General features: G+C 41.6%; 1 long non-coding RNA gene across 1 annotated transcript; it reads right to left on the reverse strand.

Annotated features, from left to right (window-relative positions):
* Positions 1 to 1,331: 1,331 nt before the first annotated feature.
* LOC132227388 (uncharacterized) lies at positions 1,332 to 9,671 on the reverse strand. The gene is made up of 2 exons (XR_009451177.1): positions 9,337 to 9,671; positions 1,332 to 1,497 (listed from the first exon to the last, which is right to left on the reverse strand). It is a non-coding gene; the product is annotated as an uncharacterized LOC132227388 (long non-coding RNA).
* Between the last annotated feature and the right edge of the window lie 3,080 nt (positions 9,672 to 12,751).

Genomic DNA, 12,751 nt, shown 5'->3' on the forward strand with positions numbered 1-12,751 from the left:
AAATGTGCTTCTGAGGTGGTATTCTTTTACTTCTTTTACATACATGCATATAATAAAATATATATGTATATTAAATGAAAGCCAAAACATACTACCCCTTTCAAATAACAGCTCTTTGGTAAACAGATTTTCATGTTTGAATGGAAGATTAAATTAGCCTTATCAATTTCTTAATGTATAGGGAAATTCAGAATTAGAAGAAAACAGCTAAAACATCTAGAGTTTTGTTTTCTGAAGAAAATTATGTTTTTGCTTATATGGTTTGATTATTTATATATTGAGGTAAGACACTTCACCATAGGAAACCTTGTAAAATAAGTTTTGTAATAGTATTATTGAATAGGTGTGGGGAGCCGATATAGGGTTAAGCCTCGGACTGACCTGTTGGCAAAGTTACAAACAGGTCTTCCGAGTCTTAAACAACCCAATCCAAGAGGTGGCCGCTGATTTACATGCGCTATCATTTAAAAAATAAAAATGGGGGAATTTGCCGGAAGCCGGTCCACCCTTGCTGCTTGACACAGTTGCTGCAGGGAAGAAACATCTGCACAGCTTGTTTCAAGGGACCTGGCGTATATGGCATATGTTTGCTCCCCCTCTTAGCGCTATGTGTTTTAAACAGGACCACCTCCCCGAGATAGGTTGTTTCCCCAGGTAAGGGATTTACAGGACTAAGGAAGAGAATAAGTCAGTGAAATCCCCTAGTGTTACAGAAATACCAAGTACTACTTATGAAGAACTTGGACTAAGACTGTTGGCAATAAATTTGGAACTTGTTGGGCCCACATCCCCAGGGGTCTGCCCACCAGGGAAAGCACCAAAGCCTGTATCCCTGGAGATCCACCAACACAGGGCAGTCCCAGGAAAGGCAAGCAGAGAGGCTGGAAGGACATAACCTGTACTGGGTAGCAGAATCTCCTTCAGTCACTTCCTTGTAGCCTATCAGTAGAGCATTGACCTTGGAATAGCCCTTGTAATGGAACACAGAGATTAACCTAGACAAGATTAAAATCAACAGAACTAGATAGAGACAGGATTTCTGGTAAAGGTCAGATAGGAAACTATGAAACAAGGAACTGTAGAACAGTTACCCAAAACATACCATGATGTAATTATAGAGGCATGCTTATGGGATCAAATTGTATAAATATAGATGTCACAGGACAATAAAAAAGAGAACCTGACCATGCTGACCAACTGAACGCTGCTTCTGTGTCATTCCTTCTTCACTGACTCCGTCCACACCTTTGGGAACCCCTGGACCTGCTGGGGCTGGACCCCAGCAAATAGGCTAAGCTGCTGTAAGAAAGAAAGGCCCCGAATTCAGTGGCTTGAAGAACAATGAGTTTATTTGTCTCCCAGGTAATAGTCCAAGACAAGCATTCCAGCTGGGTGGGCAGCTCTGCTCCAGTCAGTCATCGGAGACCCAGGCTGGCAGCAGCTCTGCCATTAACAGTTGGTTTGCAGGGTTGCTCTGGTCCTCACCATTCCAGCTGGCTAAACAGAGGGAAGAGAGGGAGCCTCAGGCCAGAGATAAGCAGATAAGGCAGAAGTTCCTCAAATCACTTGTATTCAGCCACACCTAGCTACAGGAGAGGCTGGAGAGCACAGTCTCTCCCTGTGCCCAGGAAGAGGGGAAAACCAGAAACAGTGGACAACTACAATCTCCATGTATTCTCTGATTGTGGAAAATTATACACAACCAACAATATGCATTGCACGATCTATAGCATGTTATACAAACACACACACAAAATATAAGAAATAAATGGGTTAATTTTTTCTATTGTGGAAATATTCAACAAGGTAAAAACCAAGGCAGGTCTCTGATTTTATGTCACCACATCAAAAAGATTTTTGTTACCAAATACACAGAGGAAATACCCAACTTAAAATAAATTATGTTCTAAAAGTTGGGAATTCATTTTCTCATAGAAACAATGTTCTAAACATGGCCAGGTTCCAAAATGATTTCAAAGGGGCTCATTTACCTCCTGTGGAGCATCTGCAATGAAAAATAGTGGAAGACAATACTGTACTGTAGCACTCAAAATGAAACTGTTGGCTAGAAAATAAAAGTTTTAATAAGGGAATTGCGTTTAATTGGAGGAGGATATGGTGGGGAAGGGAATGCACACTTTAAGGGGAAGTCAAAGTGGACTTTCAGAAGTGTCCTGGCTGAGGTTCTTCACTTTGACACACACCAAAATGCATGGATGGTACTTTTTCCTCCCTCAAGGTTTATCACGAGCAAAATGAAAATGCCTTTTTTTTTTTTTTTTTTTTTTTTTGCAACCCTGATGAGAGGCTTTATTGCTAAAAGTCAGTGAGGGTTTATTAAGTCCTCAAACACCAGCTCCTTAAACCACCCCAGTATCTGCTGTGAAGGACAGAAGAGACCCTAGGTGGGGGGGCTGGAGCCAGCCTTAGTTACCTGTAGATTTTGGAAACAAAATGGGAGTGATAAAATAATGAACAGAGGTGCAGGAGGAGAGGATTCTACAAAGCAAACAGGAAAGAGTTGGGAATGTCAAAGTAAGAACATTCAAACTTGTAGAGAATTTTAAAAAATATTTACTTATTGATTTGAGAGAGAGAGAGAGAGAGAGAGAGAGAGAGAGAGAGAGAGAGACGTTCCACTTATTCCTGCATTCATTGGTTGATTCTTATATGTGCCCTGACCAAGGATCAAATCCACAACCCTGGAGTATTGGGATGATGCTCTAACCACCTGAGCTACAGGACCAGGGCTGTAGAGAATTTTTTAATAAAAATGTATTTGAGCCAAACAGAGGATATACCTGGAAGCAAGATCTATACCTGCAAGCCAGATCTCAAAGGACTGAGATAAATTCTTCTTTTATGCATTTGAGATTAAGGAGGGGACGTAAGGAAGATGACAGGAAGGTGGGAGAAAGCAAGATGATGACAGGAGAGTTGAGATTATGTGCTACCTTACACACTTTTGAAGGAGGGGTCTGAAAGGGTGGTCAGGTATTACAAGGAGGGTTGTGAAAGGGGACATTTCAAAGGGTTACCAACCTGGTGCACAGAAACAATGGGCAGTGCAATCAAGGCACAGATAAGCCTTGTAGTAAAGAGGTATATGCCTGGGGTGTGACTGACTACCCACCAAGACCCACCCACTTAGGAATTTATGATCAGAGTACTCTTTCCATAGAACCCCCTTTTTTCATCCAAAGGAAACTGAAGGGGACAGGAGTAAAAGTCTCATGTGCTCATGTCTACCAGTATTTGTAAAGAGATAAGCAGGGGGAAAGAAAGCAAGACTGACTTGTGCGGGATCTCTCATGGGAAAGGATGAGAACAGTTTGGGATTGAGTTTTCTTCCCTGGTCCCACCTCCAGGAATTTGATTGCAGCCTGCAGTGAGGGTCTCGGATTAGGAGAGGCAGCAAGTAACCACGTGGAGAGAAAGAATGTTCACAAAGCCCAGAGGAATTTAGGGAGTGACTGGCTTTTTAAATTTTTTTAATTGGCACAAGGAAAGTTCATGGTTTAAAATGAAGAAGGGAAAACATACCAAGATGCAAATGAGAAGAATCTCCATGGCCGAAAAGATACATCTGAACAGGGGCCCTGTGACTGTACCCAGTATAAGCCTCCTTGTATCTTTCAAGTACACGTTTGTTTTCTTCTTCCTAGCTGTTCTATTTCAGTACAACCTAATGGTTCCCCTCGTGCTTACAATATGACTTTCTGAAGACGCTTGATCTTGAGCAAAAAAGGCAATTTTGAGCAGCTTGATCTGGGTGTAAGTCCTGTGTCTTAAATACAGTGCAGGGCTGTTCTCTGTGCATCTGACGACTGCTCACAGCCCACTGAGGGTGGGAGTCACCAAGGAATACTGGTTTCTCTCACTTGACAACTGCACGTACTGTAATCACTGAGCTCCTCTACAATCGCCTCCTATTGCTTCCCAGGCAGTACTTGATCTAACGGTGGCACCGGCAACAATGAGCCGTCGCCACGGGTTTTGAGAGCCCAGCCTTTAAAGCCTGAACACGGAACAAAGATTGCTCTAACTTCTGAAAATGAAAGCACCCTTTGAAATTAAACATAAATTCTCAAATTGGCTGCAAGCTCTTTAATAAGTGCTCTTTGTGGTTACTGGGAATATGAATACAAACCCAAACATGTCAGCACAATTTCACTCACAAATTTCTCTTATTCCAGCTAATTGCTGTGTTACCTATTTTGCAGAGAGATCAAAGTTAATGAGACAAAGGGTAGAAATGATGTAAAGTTTAAATATAATTTTTTCCCCCCTATTCTGTCTTGAGTCTTAACTCTGAGTCTAATTAGTTGCATTATCTTAAGCAGGTCCTTAGACCTCTCTGGATTTGATTCCTCAACTGGAAATTGAAGGGATTGGATGAGATGAGCCCCTACAGCTCAACAGGCTATAATTCAAAATTTTCTGGCTTCACTTGTGCTGTGACAGGAAACTTTATTGGCAGTCTCGGATTACTCGAAGATGCAGCATCCTGCTTCAGGCCTATGCCATTATTGCCCCTCCCAGCTGCTCTGATTCCTTCTGTTACAAGCCACTTGGATGGGGGTGAGGCCATGGAAATTCTGTGTCCACATCTAGAGAGTTTTTGAAAAGCTGCCATGTGATTCAAAAATACAAGCTGAGCCTGGCTAATGTGGCTCAGTGGTTGAGTGTCAACCTATGAACCACAGTCAGGGCACATGCCTGGGTTTTGGGCTCTATCCCCAGTGGGAGGGGGGCGGGGCGGTGTGTGGGAGGCAGCCTATTCATGATTCTCTCTCATCATGGATGTTTCTATGTCTCTATCCGTCTCCTTTCCTCTCTGAAATCAATAAAAATATATTTAAAAAAATACAAACTGACTACACTAAACCCACTTTACAAAGTGACAAACAGGCATTCAAAGTCAACACCAAGAAACCCTTCAATCTTTTATATATATATATATAGCTGTTGTTTATCCTTACCTGGGGATATTTTTCTATTGATTTTTAGGGAGAGTGGAAGAGAGAGGGAAAGACAGAGAAACATCGATGTGAGAGAAACATCAATTGGTTGCTTCCTGCACGTGCCTGGGCCGGGGAGGAGCCTGCAACCAAGGTACATGCCCTTGACCGGAATTGAACCCTGGACCCTTCAGTCTGAAGGTGGATGCTCTATCCACTGAGCCAAACCAGCAAGGGCAGCCCTTCAATATTATAGTCCTGCTCAGCCTCTGCCCTGCTGCACAGAATTTTCACAGGATATTTATCAACAAAATGGACCAAAAACAAAAACAACTGTACATGGAGAAACATTTCTGTCTAATATTCACCCCCCTGGGAGCTAAGCACTACAGCTGGTACTGATTTCTGTTACACCACATAAGGGAAAGCATCTTGCTAAATTTAAGATCAGGCTTCCAACCTGAAACTTCTGATTTCAGTAGAAAGATTAAGGGCAAGAGCTAATTTGAACTGAGGCTTACTCTAGGTCAGACACAATTAATCCTTCAACCACTGCACTTGGTAAACACTCATTATCATCATCCCTTTTTACACAGGCAGAAATTGACGTCTAAACAGATTAAATAAATTGCCTGGAAGCCAGCACCGCCATCCCTGCTCTAGATGCTAATCCACACACTTCACAGTTTGCCTGCAGCCATTTACATATTATCTTGCCATCAAGGGTGGGGGTAGGGTAGCCAGGAGAATGAAGAAGGGTTAAATTTTAAACTAACAGACAGCATTAGAAGACTTCTCATTTTCAAATATTCTATCTTTTTTAGAATTGTCCTTACTTAGGCAAGGATCTCTGAAGAGAGCTCTAGAAACTGTATTAATTTGCTTTTCGTTTTTCTAACAAAAAAGACTCACTCAAGCACATCTTACATGCATAGTAACTACTGAAATAACTACTGAAGAGTAGGTTTGAAAAAAAATCCCACAAAGCCATGGCCAGAGTGGCTCCCTTGGTTGAGCACTGTCCCATGCACTGAAGGATTGAGGGTTCCATTTAGCTGATCCATGCTTCTTTCTCTCTCTTCTCTCTCTCTCTCTCTCTCTCCCTCCCTCCCTCCCTCTCATTCCTCTCTCTATAAAATCAATAAGAACATTTTTTTTTTAAAGAAAAAAACAGAAAAGATGTTGTCCATGTGCTAGGAGGATTATAACCCAGTACCTGAAGCCATTCAAACCCATTTCACATCCATGTTACCTTCCAATGCCTCTTCCCTCTGCCTATATTACTTTCTGCCTATATTTAAAAATTAGGAAATCATCTATAGCCTATTTTCTCTCAATTCAGGAATTTGAATCATTCATGTGAATTCTGCACTGTCTCTAAAATATGACCCAAGGATGTCCTTGAGCTCTCACCGTAAAATACATATTTATGTACAAAGTAGTTCCTCACCCAAATCCCCACTTCTTCCCTTTTCCTAGTCCAGCTACTGGAGAGACAGTAATTAAGGTCACCTGCCTGGACTGACACAGCCTCCGGCTTGGGTGTGCACTGCCAAGGCCTAGAATTTTAGGTTCCCATATATCATTTTGTCTTGCTTGTTTTGCTTTAACTTAACTTTTTTCCTAAGAACTCCTTTTTATTCCTTTATTTGCTCCTGCATAAAATGGTCAGACAGAATTAGAGGCCTTACCCACAAGGACCCCGGCATACAATCATGATTACTTATTACAAGAGAACGGAGTCTGACTCACCCGCCACCTTTGATTAATTTCTAACACTTGGATTCCAATAAAGTGTTTTTTTGTTTTAGCCAACACTTCTCTAGGGAACACCAGGTGCTAAAATTAAAACAAAACATCTCTGCCCTGAGGAGAAGAACAAGATTTCCTTTTCTTGATTTCCTCTCTGAAACTACCCAGGGCTGAATTGATTAGCTACTTCCGTTAGAATCACTGGAGTATTATGCGGTTTTTTTCCTTCACTTTGACAAGCTGTCATGACCCCTATTAGTACATGGACTTTCCACTTTTTAGGGCAACCAGTAACTTGAGGCTATTTCTTCATAGGGTAGCCACTCTTTGTTCATTTATTTGTTATAAAGCTCCAGTGTCCTGTAGAATACATAGGATAATGACTTTTTTTGGAAACTGATGCTCAGAAATTGATATATAAAATAAATGCAAGGAGTGAAGTCACAAAGTAAAGTAAAAATACATAATAGAATTATATTCACTCATTATGTTCCTAGTGCAAAACTATCTTAAAACCTCACCTATGTTTTATTTGTTTTTTTCCTGGATTTTTTAGTTGGTTTTTGAATTGCTGGAGCAAGCCTATTTTGCCATGTCTCTTCTCCTTCAATGGCACCAACTACTTTAATGCATGGTTCATCTATTCAGAATGTTAGAGCTAGATGTGACATTTGAGGTCATTTTATAAGCCTTGCCACAGAACAATGCAGCCCCCATGGAGATGCGGCCTCTCAGAATAACCACACCTGGGGGACACACAGGTGACGGGGGGAGTGGAAGCCAGATCTGCCCGTTAATGCTGGGGTTCAAAGAACCACTGGCAGATCCCACTTCCACCTTAAAGAGGCCAAGGAAGGCAAAGGGACTTGCCCAGAGCCACAAAGTTCATTTAAGTAGGAGAACTAGCACTCACTGGCTCACTCCCCAGAATGTCCCCTTACCTGGTAAAAGACAGAAAGCCAGGAATGTGTCTACATGCACATACTTGCCCTGGGCCGGAGAGTCCAGTTGCTTAGAACACAGTCCCAACATGCCAGGGTTGTGGGTTCGATCTCCAGTCACGGCACATACAAGAAGCAATCAATGAATGCATATATAAGTGGAACAACAAATCGATGTTTCTCTCTCTCTCTCTCTCTCTTACATAAAAAAATAAATAAAATGTACATAGTTATCTTAGTCACAGTCATCTGTGGGCTACTTTCCCAATTGGCTTATAAATTAACTTGGAAACATCAATCACCCTAAAATAGTAGGCTAACTTATTTTGTTAAGTGTACAGCCCATAATGAGGGGGTGTGATGCTGCTGGGCCAGCCCCATCCTCCCTTCTACCCCACACCCTCCGCACGCTCTGGGCACCAGGTGAAAGGAACCTGCCGAACCCAGATCACAATTCACGATTTCATTCTAATCTTTTCAACTTGAACCTGTGCCAAAACTATGCTTCATTCCCTCAGCTACTTTTAATTCCTGCCTCACTTTTTATTGACTACGTATTGCCGTGGTAGAGATTGCAGACTTTGAAGCCAGACTTCCTGGGTTTGAATCCCTGCTCTGCTACTATCTACTGTTGGAACCTTGACTAAATTACTTAATCTCCTGTGCTGCGACTTCCTAATCTATAAAATGGGTATAATAATAGTCTCTATCTGCTACAGCTGTTGTATTTAAAACTTAATACATGAGAAGCATTTAGAACAGAGCCTGCCATAGAGTATACTGAAACAGAAAAATTAGTGGCTTTGTTGAAAGTATCTTCGGACCCAACAGCCTGAAGATAATAACAGTTATGTACCAGGCAATGTACTGAATGCTTTACACACACATTACGCCAGTGAATCACAACTATTCCACATGTGCGGCTAATATTATTCTCTCTTCTCCTGGCCCTCGTTTATTTTTGCAGACAAGAAAACTAAAGTCAGAGAAATTAAATAACATGCCCACAGTCATTCAGGCATTAAGAAGCAGAGTTAGGATTTGAACCAAGGTCTGTCTTGGTGTCTTTTCAATCTCTCTGAGAAAAGAGCCTTAGAGTTCTGTTATTTCAGTGGATCGCCGTGCCTCCCAATAGGTCAGAGGCTGAAGGGCAGCAGAAGGAAGGGAATGGACTCTCCTGGGAGGTGACAGGCATGGGATGACGACACTATCAGTGTCTTAACCCGTCCACCCCCTGCCTTCCCCTGTGCCACACAGCATCCACTTGGACGGTGCCGCTCGAGGCCACCCCAACCCCTTGCTTATTTGAGTATAGAGTTCTGATTCTGGTCAAAGTGGTAGTATTTATCATTTCAATATCAGTAGTTCTTGCAATCATTTATTTCTACCCCACCCTTAGGGTACCGGGAATGTCTCTTTCTTTCCGAGATTAAAAAACAAAATATGATTTTTCTCTCTTCCGTCAGAGCCTACAGTAGCCAGTATCTCACCACTCTTGCCCCACCCCTGTTCCCAGTCATCAACTTTTCTTCCATTTGTCTAAAATTATGTCTTCAGGGGAGGGCAGGGCAGGGAAGTCTCTATTTTGCTAGGGGAACACCATGCACTGTCTTGTCTCTGCTCCTGTACCACCTGCCCATCCCTGTATCTCCTCTGGAGCTGTCTGCCTGCCTCACCCCTACCTTGTACCGCCGAACCTTCACTCAGAACCTTCCAGGCCAGCCTCTGGGTTCTCCGCTGGATGCAGGTGAATCAGCTCCATGGCCTCTGCTTTTTGCAAAGACCCACCAGTAGCACCCATGCTGTGCTTGGCTCATTGGGCTAAATTCGGAAAGAAGAATAACATGGGAAGGATTTTTACTCTATTTCTTCTCCCCACACCCACCATCATATTTAGCTATCAAACTACTAGAAAATGCCACAGAAGCTGAACATGGATGTTTGTTACATGAAGAGGGGCAGAAAAGCTGTTCGAAGGCAGACTCTAAGTACAGCTCCAGAGGAGGTCAGAGGAGATAGGAATCCTGGTGGGCAGGAAAGACCAGCAGAGGTAAGGTAAGTAGGTAAGTCTGTTTCTACTGCCAGTGGGAGAATAGAAATGAGGGGACTAGCAGATGAGCCTCAGACCTAAGCCTTTACCCAAGAGTCCCTGTTCCATCCCAGCCTCTCCGGGTCTATCCCAAAATTTCCTAACATTCTTAGAGCCTTCCCTGCTATGTAGCATTTACTATTCATCAATACATTTGTTATACAATTCTTAAAAATGTGGCTGAATGATTCTAAATTATTTTGCAATAATCATTCTTGCTATGATCATATAAACCTCACATTTTTAATCAGCTGTATTTTTGCCCCACATGAACTGCAGAATCTGCTATTGCAGATGGCTGGGTCCCTAATAAGGAGGCTCTGGTTAATCTAGCAGTGCCATTAAGCAGAACAAATTTCCAGTCTGCAATTAATAAAAATATAATTAAGTACATAAAAGCAACACAGAAGATAATCTAATCTTTCTGCTATGATTCAGAAGTCATATCAGGGTCATCATTATAAACCTCAGTTATAGTATTGAGAAGTGTAGGGAGATTGGTGAGTGGCATTTAGGTTGAAAGAATGCCAGTTAGACCAGATTTTACTCCATGTCTTTATAACATCAAGTTCCACAATCATTGATTTCCCCAATATACTGATCCTAGTATAAGCTCTGGTAGAATCCCCCATAGTTAATTTCAGCTGACTAAATCCATTCATCTAGCCTATAATATACACACACACACTGTTCCATTTTTATAAGATTATCTTCCCCCAAAACATCTACCTAAAAAAGACCCAATCCTATTTTAAATCCTATTTCTGAATATATTTGGTTGTATTCCTTTTGGTATACCTGTTGTAGTTTCCATTTATAGCTTATGCTTTCTTTTCTTTCCATACTGCACTTCTTTAACAAAATATACTGATCATCACCCTCCTGCTCCATCAGATTATTGGAGGGTCTTTAAAGGGGTTCTTTATAATTTAGTAACTACACATTTTTTAAAGAAGAAACTATCATTAAATTAAAAATTTCTACAGATCTGAGAACTGTTCGTTGTTTCTAAAAAGTCCCTTTACTTGATCATGTAAATCACAGTATTTATAGATATTTGCAGTTTCAATATACATACAAGATTTTCACCAGGAATGGGAAATAATACCATTTATACTTGCTTTCCACACACACATATACCAAATGGGGAGAGAATACTTTTTTCCCTTTCCCTTTAAACTTATCACTAATAGTTACTAAATAAAGGCTTGGTAAGATGGGCTGAAGAACCCTAAATGACCCTTTGTACAAATTTTAGCATATGACTGGGCTTCAAGACAGTCTTGATGTCACAAGATTATTGCTGTAACTCTAGCTACCACATACATGTTCCAGGCAAGACTAGGTATTAGCTCTGCCAGTACCTCACCACAGTAACGAGTTTTCCTGGGAGTCCTAGACAGCACCCTCCATCCACCTACCATTGGCCTCTACTTAGTAAAACCTATCTGCAAGGAAGGTTGTGAAATAAAGATTTTCACTGGGCACAAAATCAGATTTTTGTTACTAAGAAAGAATGGGAGAAAGGGAATGGGATAAGCAACTAGAATTATCTGCCTCATATTCTTTTTTAGGTTGTTTCCTTAGATGAACTGTGAGCTCCTAGAGGGATGAAATTATGTCAAATTAATTTTTGTAATCCTGAAACCTAGCACACCATAGCTTATTATGGTTTGTGTGTTGCGTGTGTTTATTCATTAAAGAAGGCAATGAAAATCTTAGCTAATTATAGCTTAGAAGGAAGAAGACCAAAGAAAAGTATGTAACAGGTGAGCAGGTGGCATTAGTTTATTCCACTGATATTATCATTCATTCACTTAAGTGTTATTTCAACTAATATTAACTGAGTTCCCAATCTGAACCAGGCCATGTCAGGCATGGGGGATACAATGCTAAGTACAACATAGTTCCTGGCTTCAAGAAGTGGGTAGGGGTGAGGCTGGAGGTGGACCTTGAGGGCTCCCCAAATAAAGGAGCAATTTCAGGGTAATTTAATAAGAGAACTTAAAAGGGGTCCTGAACCACTGTTTGAGGAAGCTGTTGAGTAGAGTGGGTGAAACACAGAGTGGGTAAAGAAGTAGGGAAAAAGAAAGAAAGATAGGGAGGGCTACAGCATAAAGAAACTGATGTTATAGGCAGAAGTCCATAATTTATTCCTCCTAGCACACATACCTACTAGTATTTGCTATGACAAAATGTTTGTCTCTCCCTTGGACTTCCTCGTGAAAGGATTTCCCGATCCTTTGCCCTGGAAGGATCTGACCCATAGACAAGCGTCTTAGTCTGGCCTAAACTGTAGTCCCAACTGTGTCCCATGGACTGTATGTATTTAAGCATGGAACAACCATCTTCCCTGCATCCCATCTTACAGGGCGCTGTTTCTGATGGACCAGTTTGGGAAATGCTTGTCTAGACATATATATCTCAGACTCGGCACTATGACTTGCCAGGGATTTCCAGAGAAAGGGGTTTCTGCAGATGTGAACCTGGTTTTCTCAGTGTGCTAATACCTTGGGTTTCGGTTACATAAGTCGCCGAGGGACCCATGACTTAGCTGAACTAATGCGTCACCACTGCTGCAATAAAATTCCACTGATGGTTTGACTAGTAATACACTATCGTCTCTTCCTGCAAATAATTCAGTTCAGTTCATAGCATAGAGGGCTAGAAGTGTGGCTGCTCCAGTTCCCACATTTCTGGCCCCCTAATCATGACGCAGAAGTGACAAAGAGAGATTTGAAGATGTTATGTCGTTGGCTTTGAAGATAGTGGAAGATGCCACAAGCCAAGAAATGCAGATGGCATCGCATGACACTGGAAAAGGCAAGGAAATGGAGTCTCCCCTCGAGCCTGCATCTAGGACATAGCCCACACCTTGGTTTTAGGATTTCTGACCTCCACAACTGTTAGGGAACACATTCTTGTTGTTTTCAGTCACTAAGTTCGTGGTAACTTGTTTATAGTTAGCAATAGGAAAGCAATTATACGTAATTACATACCTCCAAGTG

Source organism: Myotis daubentonii, chromosome 2, assembly GCF_963259705.1.
Source record: "Myotis daubentonii chromosome 2, mMyoDau2.1, whole genome shotgun sequence".
In the NCBI taxonomy this organism is placed as follows: domain Eukaryota; kingdom Metazoa; phylum Chordata; class Mammalia; order Chiroptera; family Vespertilionidae; genus Myotis; species Myotis daubentonii.